Source organism: Ischnura elegans, chromosome 6 (genome assembly GCF_921293095.1).
Source record: "Ischnura elegans chromosome 6, ioIscEleg1.1, whole genome shotgun sequence".
NCBI classification, from domain to species: Eukaryota; Metazoa; Arthropoda; class Insecta; order Odonata; family Coenagrionidae; genus Ischnura; species Ischnura elegans.
In genome coordinates, this window is record NC_060251.1 from 4,770,141 (window position 1) to 4,785,014 (window position 14,874).

At 39.3% G+C, this 14,874-nt stretch overlaps 1 long non-coding RNA gene across 1 annotated transcript; it reads right to left on the reverse strand.

Annotated features, from left to right (window-relative positions):
* Window positions 1-4,719: 4,719 nt before the first annotated feature.
* Window positions 4,720-9,576, reverse strand: LOC124160923. Its single transcript, XR_006865270.1, has 4 exons — window positions 9,256-9,576; window positions 8,443-8,495; window positions 7,123-7,202; window positions 4,720-4,829 (listed from the first exon to the last, which is right to left on the reverse strand). It is a non-coding gene; the product is annotated as an uncharacterized LOC124160923 (long non-coding RNA).
* Window positions 9,577-14,874: the final 5,298 nt, after the last annotated feature.

Sequence of the window (14,874 nt, forward strand, 5' to 3'; positions counted from 1 at the left end):
GGAACATATGCGAGAAAGACTTAGTTTGACCTCTCAGTGAAAGGGTGAAAGGTAAAACATACTAATTTTTCCTTGAAATGGTAAGAAAGAGGCAAGCAAGTCAAGTAATTAATATTTCCGAAGGTTTCATAACTGTCGAAAATATATTTATGATTACTATTTAGATATTCTAACTTTCAATGAACACGAAGAAATGTGTTCATTATTTACTGATACCTGTAATGCATTAAGCATTATTTAAACATTTTCTTAGGGAAATGTTAGAAACGACTGGAATAAATATCATAACGAATTAAACGTAATAATTTGGCGCACATTAAGTATTTTTATTTATGGTGTGATGAGACGCGTATACATCTGTAGGATAATATATATCCCAAGAAAATGCTTAGGAATGATGAATGCACCTATCAGTGTGTCTAAAATACTAATATATAGAACAATATGCATTGATCGTGAGAGGGGCACAGAGAGCCTGACAGGCAAACGATCTTGTCTTGAAATTAAAAACCCTTTACGAAATTCTCTTTATTTTTACATCAAAGTTACTAATATTGAATTAAATGGATTTCTTTCTGGGGGGCACAAACAAGGCCGTATCCAGGATTTTGTTCTGGGGGGGGGGGGCACAAGAATACTTCGTAATACAAAACGAATGTAATGATAACGGGACCGCATTAAATATCTTGCATATTTTTTTAGGGTCTGGGGGGGGGACGCGCCCCCCCCCCCTTAGATCCGCTATGATAACCGCATTCAAAATTTGTCTAGTTTTTAAGCATATGGGGGGGGGGGGGGTCGTGCCCCTCCCCTAAATCCGACTATGAATGCATTAAACAAATTTGAACAGGTTCAATTTTCGTTCATGCATTCGCACAGTTTGGGTGAACACACGGTGTATTTTCGTGTTCCTTCACGCTTTCATTTTAGACATTAACTCGCACGGGTTTATGTACTACATAAACAGGCCTTTAGATGACACCATTTGTAAGGACATTTGATGTTCTAGAACCTAATAACTACTCTTTTAGAATAAGTTATAATTCTTCTTACCTGGAATTCTTCACGTATTTTCTCTTTTTTTATAAATGTCAGCACTGGTCTGAATGTTTTACAACGGCATCTCGATTTTTCACCGCGGTATTGAATGTTCAGACTAGCAATCCGATCGGACCTCCTCAATCAAAAATGTCCAATTCTCATCTCGAATTTCCATTTTCGAACAGAATAAATTCTATTTCCCGTACTAATTGAGGGTAACTTGGCAGCACTTTGATACACTGCGATTTGAATTGGGTAATTAAAGATTAAATAAGTTTTTTAAAGCATTAATTCAACCCATAATTACTTCGCAACTGTGAATGAAGTCTGCGAAAATGATACCAGTTGTCGGCCAAGTTTTATAGCTCCGGCATTTATCGCGTTTCAGCACATCTGGTTTCCTTTCAAACTCTCGTATCAAATTATGGACTACATGAGTATTGTCAACATTCCTTCAGGAGTTCTTACGTTATAATCATTACATCGCTGGATCGCTCAAAACAACCGTAGAGTAAGTTTATTTACTTACTCTATGAAACAACTACTTTCATATCGTGAATCTTTTCGCCGCTTGCAGAAAACGGGACGACGTAGTTCAATTTTCCGACGATAGCGGCGTTGTGTCGCGCCACATTCAAATTCTTCCCGAAAATAGTTCTCATTACGTATCAATCTTTTGTATTTCTAAATACAAATGCGCGAAAGGAAGCCAAAAGACAGCTATTAAGGGCTGATATGGACGATTATTTGTTTTAGTCTGCAAATATTGTTTTCCAGTCGGCACGTCGTGATACACATGGCGGGAAAACGAAAAAAACAGGGCATAATACACGGTTCCATTAACATTAGAGAGATGGGAAATATGATGGGACCCAGAAAAAAACTTGCAACTTGCGGAAAACGTATAATTCCGATAACGTAAATAAAGGGTTCTACTGTAGATTACTTTAGGACATGATAGTGTCATTTTAGGGGGGATGGTGTAAAATCAGATTATTTGGATATTTACCAGAACTTGACATCCAAATTATAGTTGGGTTTCATTATGGACATATGAGTCCATCAATACACCGGTATCATATTCTCATTAAGGGAAATAACAAATGACTAATTTGAAAAATATTCTTATTCATAAACTAATGTAGGAATCAGCACAACATATTTTACAAGAAAAATGTAGGTACTCAAGGTAACAATTTTCTTCAGGATCAAGAGCAATATCAATCCTAGGTAGACTCGTCAGTAAATCCAATGCCTAGCACATAGAACTCACAATAAGGGCACAAAGTCGACATGAGACTATCTGAGAACAAGACATATTTTTGGACATTCAATCATAGCTCACATATCAAACAATAGTGTGAGAAAATTCTCAAATCAAGGTTATAATTGTGAGACGACAACCCATGAAAGAATTGGGTTATCTGCAAATGAAATGATGCCAACAATCCTAGAGACAGTTGGGTTAACCACAAAACAGCCTAAAATACTCAAAATTAAAATTGTTGTCACTTCATCTTGATTCTTTTCTTCGGTGACCTGATGAGTAGGAGGCAGCAACCATTCCAATCTTTCTCCTATGGCTGCTTGCAAATGGGATTTAGGATTCATTAGGAGAATCAGTAAATGCCAACTTTACAGCCATCAATGGGTCCAGCCCACCAGATTCACTTATTTCCTTCAGATTTCGTTGAAAGATGCAAAAATAAAAAGAAAAGTACAGCTTCTACTGGATTAGAGAGACATCGTGAAAATTCTTGGCAGTCTTCAAGATCTCTTCAGCAGTGGGGAGAATATGATTCTGCACACACGTAGAGAGTATCCAAAAGAAAACATTATAAAAAATAAATGATAGTTATAGGATGGAACTATTGTAAAACTTAATAGAGGAATGATTCGTCAAAATTGAATGAACCTTTTTAGTGACCAGAAAACTAATTACCATTAAAATAACAGCCTTTTGTCATGAATGATAGAATGTTTGGCTATTAAAGTCAATTCTCTTCCGCTGTGACGCGATGAGTAGGACGAAGCAATGATTCCAATCTTTCGCCTAAGCGTACTAGGAAATTGGATTTTGGATTTGCTCAGGAACACAAAAAAATGACAAAATTACAGCCAGGCCACAGAATCAGCTACTTTTCTTCGGATCACACCGAGAGAAGGAAAGATGAAGAAAAAAAATTCAGCTGCTACCGGAGGGGAGACAGCTTCAACAATTCTGGAAGGGGGTGGTCCTTCAGAAGTGAGGAGGATAAGAATCTTCACACACCTGCTGAGTATCTAAAATGACATGAGAGAGAAATGAAAAAAAGGATATTATTATGACAGGATCCTTAAGAACTTGATAGAGGAATGGTATACCAAAATTGATTAAACCTGATATTACTGACCTGAAAACTACATATTTCCCATTCGATCATCGATTCATTCAAGTACGTATGAGGCTATTGCTATCAGAAACACACTGTACCTGCTTTCCTATTTGTGCATTTTAGACACGTGTATTCCATTTATATGTGAGGTTTGCATGGCATTTCGTCATATCAGTCTCGGCTTTCAGACGTTCCTCCACGTTGAGTTGTACATAGGGGACAACAGTTTCTCCAGCAATCCTGCTGGCGCCTTGGGGTCAGAGGTACCAATCTATCTAAACCAGTATTAAGGGAACATGAACGCGCCACGGAGAGCAAGCTGTTCCGCCGTTTCGGAGCACGTGTGGTCAGCACCCTGCCACACTGTGGATTTCGATGAGCTTAAATCCTGCGCAATGAAAGCTGTTACTATCCTAGGCTAATCCCAGAAGCTATAGAGATAACTAAGCATCCTGAGAACTGCAACAGAGAAGACAGCTACACATTAGCCAACACATGGAAAAGGGTCTTCTACATCAATGACCAATCAGAGCCCACCTGAGATCCAACCAATCAGAACCGACCTAATATCCCTAAAGTTCCTATATAAGACGGCAAAATGTATGCGTCACTACTTCCGACCTGAAGACGACAGCAGGATGACTGGAGAAACTGTCTTGAACAACACAACGCGTTAACCAGAAATTATGTGTCTCATTACACAATACATGCATGTTTAGTCCGATATTCTACAAGGAAATGAACAGGCGACAGGGCAGAACAGCAACGTAAATTATTATGATCACCAAAAGTAAAAGTGAAAAGGTGTAATAAGTACCTATTATCTCTGTTTACAGTAAATAAATTTTTACTTGCGTCACTCAGGTGCTAGAGATAAAGTATATGTTTTTGCAAAATAGTTTGTTTAGGTAAATGTTGCCAAAATGGCAGTGATCATTCTTAAATTAACGGTTGTTGAAGAAATTATTTCATATTAAGAGGTGGCAATGGTTCGATTCAATATCATTAAGTACAACCCTGAATGAAAGTAAAAAATGATGTGCTTGAATATTGAAGGAAATCACGTACATACTACTCTAATAAAAATAACGCACAGTAATTGGCACGGGATGAAAATTATGAGAAGTAGGTATTAATACCACTGAGATCAACGGTTGATAAACCACCATGAACAATCTTTTTCTGCGCCAGACTGGAGCCTGGGATGGAGACTACTTGCAACTCATCATCTTCACCTTGATCTTCAGAGGAAAGAAGCGGCAATGTCATTCACAAAAATCATTCTTGTTGGATGTACCAATGCAAGTAGAGGCAATCTTCATTGATTCAGGCAGGAATACATCCAACTGGTTCACAGGCGTATAATGCATTATCAATGGAGAAAATGGATCATTCCTTCGGATGTCTTCCAATCTACGAGAAAATGTAATGGAGAAATAATATACCATTGCTTTCAATGCAAAAAACAGTTAGAATGTACCAAAACAAAGAGAATCAATTTTGAATGGATGATTTACAACAATAGGTACTTCTATAAAACAGATTTTGTGGGACATGAAATTGGTTGTGATGCTTATTAAAAAATAGAAGTAACAAATAACAAAATTAGATACAGAGAGAGCTTTAGAAGTAAGCTAAAATTATAATGGTTGCTACGAGATAGAAGTGAAAGAAGGGAATAATATAATTCTCATTTGCTAATTCTATTCCTTCCCAGATATTGTTACAGCTGAATCTGCATTTCTTTATAGTGTTTGCCAAATATGTAGTAAAATTGTTCTACTTCCTCAAGTTTTGATGAATTATTTTTTTGAGCCTGAGGTTTTATGCATAGAAAGTTTCTCAAACAATATGACAAAGGTTGATATATTATTATATTTTATTTGTTTACATCGCCCCAAAAATAGCTCATTTAAGGCCTTTTACAAACGGGGGAAATAACATCAACCAATGGCTTTCACACACAACCATGCCTTGGGTAGGGACAACCTACCCGGGCAGGACTCGAAACCACGGACTTCGGTTTGGACGGGGAGGACTTGAACCCACTCCCACGGAGATGGTCTGAAGCTTCATTGTTGTTATTTTTTGTTATGTTTCTTCGGTGAAAAGACTTGGAAATTAAGCATTTAATTCTTAAAACTGCTTATAAATTTTACTCTGGCTGCCAAGTTGGCGGTGAGCTCTAGGATTGGGCTCCAAGTGTTTGCTGCACCACTTGTTACATTAGTTTGACCAAATATTTGGTATTTGGTCAAACTTCTGTAACAATATAGCACAAAGTTACATGTAAATGGATGCCAATCTCTTTGTAAAGGGCATAAAAATCTTTTCATACAAGCACGAGAGTGTCAACACTGAAATTTTTACAGAAGATTAAGGCTTGGTTTTTTACTGAAATTTAATGCATAGAACTAGATGTTGATAGAACTAATGATGCCATGTGACCCTGAAAAATGGAGACTGTTTACTAATACCCCTAATTCCATCTCCTTGCCATAAATGATCATGTTTTAGAACTTTGTACCTCTCAATAACCTAATAAGAAATATAAATTCTAAAGAATCCTTTTTATTCCACCAAATGATAGCAAAATGGCGAAAGTTGAAAAAAGGAATTCCCCCGAAAATGGTGGGTGATGGAGGGAAACAGATGTCATATTTCGATTCAGGAGGTCATTTTGATCATATATCACCTGAATACCTTGCTACGTGCCTTGAACATGCAATGAGAAAAAGGATAACATGTGTAATGTATTATTGAAATTCATCATACATCAAGAATCATTAGGTGAATGGACCAATTAGGCAAATTAATTGGTCCATTCATGATTACCATATCAACCAAATTTTCAAACGGACAGATGAGAGGTCAAGTAGGCATCAGCTAAAACCAGCCTGCATAGTTGAAAATCAATTATGTATTATTCCGCCTACAGGATACATTTCAGTGGATCGTGTTAATTTAATATAAGTTAATATTTTTATTTGTGATGGGTAACTTAATTTACTCTTTGTGGAATTTGTTCTAGTACATACACTGAGCAATTTTTGCTCGGGAATTTCTTTCCCTGCCGCCGTGTGCTCAGTGCTTTTGCGGCATGTGACAGAGGTAGATTCCCAGAGGGTAAGCGATAGTTCCCTGCAAAAGGGGAAACATTTATGGCATGGCACTTTTACCACCGGTGTCATAATATTTTGGAAATTTGATATGATGCACACGATGGAAGTAAAAAATATGAAAAAATCAATATGCACTCCATTTCTTTCAATGGGTTGGATAATTACATGCTATTTCCATCAGAAGGTGGTAAAATGCATGAAGGAAATCAGAGGCCCCTCCTATCCCTCCGCTGGGTATGCCCATGCAACATAAAAGTTCTCGTTCTTATGAAGGAACTGTTAGGACTGAGATTAACAAACTGAATGGGTCCATCTGTGATGAAAATATACCCTGTACTAAGTATTTCTTTGATTCCATCCGCATAGTCCTGGATTAGTTAGTCATTTGAATACATATTCAAATGCCTTTGCTTGAATACGTTAGGTGCTGATGCAAAGGCTCAAGTTAATCCGGAGTGAGTTCCAAATTATAGTCCCTGAGCCAGTTTATGGTTTTTGCGATGCTGGAATATGGAATATATATATATATATATATATATATATATATGAATGTGAAAAAATGATAATACGAACAAATCTCTTACCGATTTGATGATGTGCTGCAGGCCTGGGGCAGGTGTCATTCCCCTAATTCCGCAGCGGGATGAGTGGCCAGGTGTTATGGCTGAAAAAGAAATCAATTTAAATGATATTCATCGTGAGCCAGCTTAAGATGAATTTGGGATCATCTGCTCTACTTAAAACACATGCTATTGCTCCTGGTTATTGTTTCAAGTAGAATCATAAAATGCATGTGAAATGTGCCTTTTTAATGATGATAAGACACACTGTGTACACTTTGAAATTGATAGGCACTTTGAGTGAATGTTTTTTGCATGCTGGGGCTGTTCAACCTTAAGGATAAATATATAGGCACGTGCTTAGGGGCATTGCAGTCAAAGCGGCAAAGCCTTCTCTCAGGCAAGAAGCAATGATGTTAATATACTGGAGGCACCTCGCAGGGCACTGTTGCGAGCAGGAATATTAATACCCACATTAACAGTAAACAGCATAACGGAACCCACATAATTAGGGATGGGCCAATCAAGGACTTTTTTTCGGATCTTTGATTTTTGGAGCTGGATGTTTCCGATCGGAAATTTTCGAATCCAGATGCGTTTTTACATTACTGATGCTGAGATTCCCCTGATGAATGTTCAATCTCTTGGGAAGAGTCACAATATGTGCCAATTGTATTTTGCCTTTTTTATTTTCCACTGCTGAAATACTCCTACGTAGCCTCTGCGAGAGTTTTCAAGCAAAACGGTTCATGAGTAGGACAAGAATTGCATGCGACGGTGCATTCAAAGAGAGATTCGGAACTCTTTTCAGCCTTGTGGGGAGTTGAATTCACTGAAGCTATTATTTAATATTTTGCATCTAGATCCTATGTCTTCTGCGACTTTGGATCCGATGTATCTGATGAAGGGCAATATCTGTGGATATTTGCATCCGATTCCATCATCCCTACACATAATACTATGTGAGTTCCGTCCGCCTGCAGTTGCCCTATTTGCTAGGGTTTTAAATGTTCTAAGTAAGGATTACAGCTATAATACATGCCAAAATAGATATTGAGGAATGAGCAGGGACATTTAGAAATAATGTCCTCTTTTTGTCGCAGGCCCTTCCACTTTGCTCTTCGTTATGCTGGTCGAGGCCCTTTCGTCAGTACAAGTGTAATAGGGGAGGGCAGGAGGCAAAAAAAGGAGGTTACACTGTTTAATTGGGGTAGTATGATCCATATTATAATAGCTGAAAGAACATATCTCAGTCTTGTAGTGCTCTAAGAGTGACGGATGAATACTTTTTGTTGTAAAAAAGCTGCAACAATTACAAATGAAATGAGTGTAGGGTTCTCTTACCTCTGGGTGGTTGGCCGCCCATGTAGCAGGGAGTTGGCCCAGGTGTTATGGCCCTGAAATAGTAAATATAGATAATTGAAGATAAACCTCATTTACTAATTAAAGTTGAAGCTCTATCACATTAAGGAAAATGTCACTCAAAAACTAATAATATGTGCGTTGACTGTAATTACATTTGTCATTAAGGATATTCATAAGCTGTTCACAGAAATATGTTCTTGCCATTAAAAATATGTTTTTTTGTGTAATAATTCGTTTTAGTAGGTAAATTTAGCAGGAAAGATAAATAAATAATTTCTTAGAAAGAGGTAATTTTCAAAAGTTTTTATTTTATCTAGTGTGTGTGTCGACCCAATGGGTGGCGGGCTATAGTCACAAAGGATCTAAAATATATCCACCATTGCAGTGGCGCAGCGAGGGGGTGGGTTTTGGGGGATGAAACTCCCCCAGACCTCGGAAATTTTTTAAAAGTTTAATCCATTATACTTAATTGGATTAACATTACTTACAGAATAGTGTAAATATTAATAAAACATCCCTCCGAAAGCAGTAAAACTAACCATTTTGAACCATTTATATCGAAAATTTACTGAAGGAGTGCCCCCGCACCTCCCGCTTACCCAGGGGGGTATTCCACACCCCCAGAAACCCCAGTATTAGTTGTGCCCATAAACCCCCCCTAGCCTTAAGTCCTAGCTGCGCCCCTGCACCATTGCAACAAGGGAGAAAAAATACGTAGCCTAAAAGCAATCTGGATAGTAAAATTTTATGCAAGTATTTGGGGAAGGGTTCCTGACCCCCTCCTTCACTTACCTCATGAGGTGGGACTTCCGACTTCACCGCGGGCCATGGGTGGTGATGTTTTTACTGGTCACCTCCAGGACCGACCCGCGGCGGTCTCTGTTCCAGGGCCTGGAGGTCTAGGTGTGTTAGTAGATGTTCAATTATCGCCTCCAGCCGGTCAATCTCCGCTACGAGGTCCTCTATATCTCTCCTCAATATGTCCATTTCTCGGAGCATTGACCGGTGGAGGCGATCGTTTGGCCCTGGATGGTCCTGCACCTCACTACTCCCCCTGGCAGGGCCCTCATCTTCATCTTGTTCTTCTCCCGGAGGAGGAGGTGAGGCGGGCGAAGGTGGTGTGCCCGTCTCCGGGGGCACAGGGGACGTGGATTTTGGTGGTTCACTGGTGTTGTCCACTGCTTCCACGCCCGCCCCCGGAGTCACCGTCTCCTCCGGGCAAGGGCCCTCGGCGGCCGGACCCTCCTCCTCATCCCGCCGCTGTGTCCTTCGGCAGCAACATCCTATCGCGGAAAAGAGGAAAGAAAATCAGAGACAGATACTTAGCTCATGCTCGCAATACCAGTTACCAGTTCGCTCACATAGCACAAGGTTTGTTATACTCTTATTTTTCCGTAACGCTCATCCCGACAGACGGCATGCATCGAGGCTTTTCTTCTAATTTCCTCCGTGGGAATGCAGACGAAATTTTTTTCTGGGGTGTCATTGCACAGAGGAACAATGCACCACATGTAATTTTTCCTTCTTTCAGCCATGTTCTCCCTTGAACGCAACGTGGCTCTTCCAAGCCTGCAGCTACGACATTACTGGGCTTGGACTCCTACTGAATTATGACGTCACGGCGTAAGATTAGTGGGAGCGGTATTTTTTAGCACGCGAAACTCGGGAGACACTTGGGATTAATATTCTAGTGAATAAACTGAATTTTAAGCGGAAAATGTATATTGCGGTACCAAGTGTTTACTGTAGTAATAATTCAGCACACTCTCTATAAAAAGTATGCAATTTCACTATTATGGATTGGAGAACGATTATTCACAACATTTTAAGCACGGCTATCTGATGTCTATTTTAACCTTAAGAATACTGATTACGTTTCGGTCGAAAACGAACCAATTTTTAAGTACAGAGGCCTCGAGGCAAGCGCTCCCTATCCGGGGCGCAGCCATGAATTAAAGCTGGGGGAGGTTAAAGTACAACTAATAGCGGTGTGTGTGGGGTATGGTATACCCACCAGGATAAGCGGTAGGTGCGAGATTAATAAATTGCAAAATTTAATAATAAATGGTTTAAAATGGTGTGTTATACGGCTATCTGAGGGGTATTTAATTAATCCCTACACTATTCTATTGGTAATATCAATCCAATTTAGTAAAACGTATTAAACTTAAAAATTTGTGTGTGCTCTGGGGGGGGGGGGTTTATCCCCCAAACCCCTCTCCCCCGTCGCTGCGCCACTGCTCCGTATGGTCATGAGTTTGCCCTGTTGCTAGATGCTTTGGAGGCATTGCGATCTGAGTAAGCAAAGCATTCCAAGTCATGAATCGCCCAGAGCTTCCAGAAACAGGGCATCTAGTAAGGTTCTCAAGTCTCTATTGCACCAATTGTGCGAAAAATCCAATGAGACACAAAAACCATCATTCACCGCTTGACCGGGTTTCGAGCCAGGATCCCCCGATATCCGTTCCAGTGCATGCTTTAGCCGGTTGAGCTACCGACGTGTTATTCCCACTTTTGGATATTTCCTTTTACTCTACCGGACAAGGTGGTATGGACTGCTGAGCATTCGATATGCCACAAGCAGTCCAAATCGTCCGCACGGGGCCTTCCTCTCCGGCTGAGGCGCACAATTTGGTCCTCTTGTGATTTCATTTGCTAAGGAGTCCTTGTCCGCCTCAGTCCACAAATATGACGCCTCGGTAGCATTAATTGAACAACGAGCAATTATGAACAACGCATTCGATTGGAAATCCTGCTTTGAATCTTAGCCGAGCTGCGAATGATTTTTGTCTCCGTGGATTTTTCGCACTTTTTTTGTAATGCGAGTGACTCCCATCAAGTTATCGCCGTGTTAGTCCTGGTGTACTTAATCTCTCTTGTACCCTTGGGATGCGATGTACCTTATACCTGCGTCACCTGTGAATCAGACTTATGGCTATTCCAGGCAGCGGCGCAGCGAGGGAGGGGGTTTTGGGGGATAAATCCCCCCCCCCCCCCAGAACTCAGAGAAATATTTAAGTTTAATCCATTTTACTTATTTGGATCAGTATTACTTACAAAATGATACTAGGACTAATCAAAAATCCCTCAGAAAGCCGTAAAACTCGCCATTTTGAACCATTGTTCTTAATTATTTTCTGGAGGAGGGCCCCCGCATCTCCCCTGCAACTCCTGCTTACACTGATGGGTATGCAATACCTCCACACCCGTTAGTGTTAGTTGCGCCTAAAGCCCCCCTAGCCTTAATTCCAAGCTACGCCCCTGAATGTAGGCTATAATAAATTATCTAAAATATAAAATTTATTCCCCTCACAATGTTATTGATGTTAAAATATTTCTTGGAGTGTAGGTCATCTTATGTTCTGCAAAAAAATTATAGCCAACATTTCTGATTACTTAAAACCATCATCAGGGCTTAACTTTGTATATTATATAATATATCAATAAATATAATAATAACATAATATCAATAATATATCAATATCAATAAATATGTATACAGTCAAGCCCTGAAGATGGTTTTACATAAACACAAACATTGGCCATAACTTTTTTGCATAACATACGTTGACCTACACTCCAAGAATTGCTTTAACAAGTATGAAATGAAGACAGAATAAGGAAAAAAATAAATAATGTTATTTTTAAAAATAATAGAATAAATTTCAAAGTACCGTGATGATTAAATTTATATTGCTCCCCTAAAGAGTGGCTACTAAATGGCCAAACGGGAATGTTAAACTATTCGTATCCGTTATTCAAGCTATATTGTCTCGTACAGTATCGTGGCTTTATTTTGAAATGATTGGGAAGGTGTTTGCAGGGGAATTCTTTAGTCACACCTCTCTTCGAACGGACAAAAATTCCATGAAAACGTCCGAAAAATTAACTTGCATCCATCGCTTAGAGGACATGTTCGATTGATAATAAAATACATCTTCATGTCCTCCTCTCTTCGTATTTTGACTTCGAAGAAAGAATTGAATGTAACGGATTTGCTAGAGGCCTACCGGAAATAAAATCGATTAAATAAGCCACGACTACGGTAAATTAATTCCGTCAGGAAAATTGACGCTATGAAATGACACCTTCTTACGTGGCACTAGTAATCTATTCCTTTAGTAAATCGTCCCGAAAACCAATGAAAATGCAAATTCCTTCGACGTAAAAGGATTTTTAAGAGAACAGACGGGAGTTGCCAAGTAGCTCTTTCCGTAGGATGTATTTTATCAAAAAATGAAAAAAATACTCATTCTTAAAGACGTATTTCACGGTATGATAATGTTCAGAAGTTGTTCTGGTACTTACGCAGAGCGTTTCCCATTTTCTCCTTTTTGTTTCTAAAAAATTCACACACTATCGAAGCGTCTGCAAGTCTTTCTTCTCTAAGAAGCGAAGATGGCAGTGTAAATTAGGCATACCTAGCAACGCGTTGCTATCGGCTCCTGAGAGCATTGTTGTGAGGTAATGCTTAGGACTATGCATTTTTATTCGCGGCATTTCATCGCGAATTTACTGTTAGGGCATAGAATTAATAGAGTGTTGTATTCTAAAGTTAGTATATGCATTTTCAATGCATCATACTACATGAAGTGGCGGTGGCAGAAGATTTTTTTCCTTTAAAATGCTTTTGGCTAAAAATGCCACGGATTAGAATGAATTTATTTCTATCCTTGTTGATTTATCGTAATCTATTTTGTGCGCCGCGTATTCGGCTTCAATTGTTTACCAACTTTTAATTTATTTGTCCATACCCTCAATTTAGTTTACAATTTAACTAGTCTAAGTAAGATTTACGACGCGGAAGAAAAAAAGCACGAAAAAATGCAGGCGTTTAATAATTTAAATTACACATTCGTGTTATTTGGTTTTAGAAATCCCAGTTTAGACGAATGTTAATTGTCAATTTTAATTTCATTTGAAAAAAGCCAGATTGCGGCCATGCTTTGCCACTTAACGTAACGTCGCAAGGTCCGAGATGCCATACGAGTAGTCAGGAATTCTACATCGTCTGAGATTACCAATTCATGCATGTGGCACAGAGCCCAGAGAAACATCTCTTTATAATCACCTATGTTAACCCTATGTTTGGAAAGTTGCCTTCATTTGATGTGATATTAATAATTCCCATCTAAGCCAAGCGATACCTGCTAGAATGGTACTCTTCTACCTGCTAGATCCCTTATCGTCGCGGCGTTCATAGCCTCGTTCCAAGTTGGATTCACCCGATGGCAGCCGGAGTCAGAATGAAGTCACACGGGCTTTTCTCAGCATTCATGCTTAGCCATCGCATTTTCGCGAGCTTGAAATTTTTCTCTTTTCATTTAATCGGGAAAAATAGATATTATCATTTAAAATTTTGAAATCGTGAAATACGTACTCCAAGTGTAATAGTGTTTCGATTTAGGAATTTAAAAAAATAGGGAACCACCCTATTATTACCAAACTTAGGGCATATTTTACACGCATTTGGTATGTTATAATCCAGTAGTAGATCCAGAGAGGGGCTGTGCGGGGGGTATAGCCCCACCCCCCTTGGGTATCGATTTTACTCTAGATAGAATAGGGTAGTTTCTTTAATCAAAGAAAACGAAAGGCATTGATAGCGATTCGTTACCCACCGTTAGTGTATTCATAATATACAAACCATTTGGTTCTAGAAATATCGGTTTAGACGAATTGCAAGGGTCAATTTTATCCTCATTTAAAAAAGGGCAGGCTGGAGCCCATGCGATGCCACTCCATGTGACGTCACAGGGACCTAGTTTCTATAAGAGTAGATAGGAGTTTTACATCGTCTGAGATTACCAATGCATGCATGAGGCGCAGAGCCAAGGGAAACATGTCTTAATAATCACATATTAAAACTGGCTAAGGTGGGAAAGTTTTCTTCGTTTGATAAGGTATTAATAATCCTTATTTAAGCCAAGCGCTACCAGATAGCAGGGTACAAGGCTACCTGCTAGCATCCTCGTCGTATTAGCGCTCAAGGCCTCGCCTCAAGGTCGCCTCACTTGCGGCAACGGGAACCAGAAATGCGTCACATGGAGTTTTCCCATCATTCATACTTAGCCGTCGCGTTTTCGTTGCGCTTCAAAATTTTCACTTTTCATTTAATCGCGAAAATTAGATATCGTAATCGAAAATTTATAAGCGTGAAATACGTATTCCAGGAGTAATAATCCTTCGATTTGGGCCTGAAAAAAATAGGAAACCACCCTATTGTAATCTCAGCTCCCCCCCCCCTTGTCCCTATCCTGGATTCGCCACTAGTTAACAGGATATTCTTGAAGTAATCTGGAACCTACTGAAATTCAGGTATTTCATGAAGTACCTAAGCAGTGTTTATTTCCTCCCGAAAAAGGAATTAATAAAGTTTACTCCCGTTATCTATCCGTGAAATATCAGCAT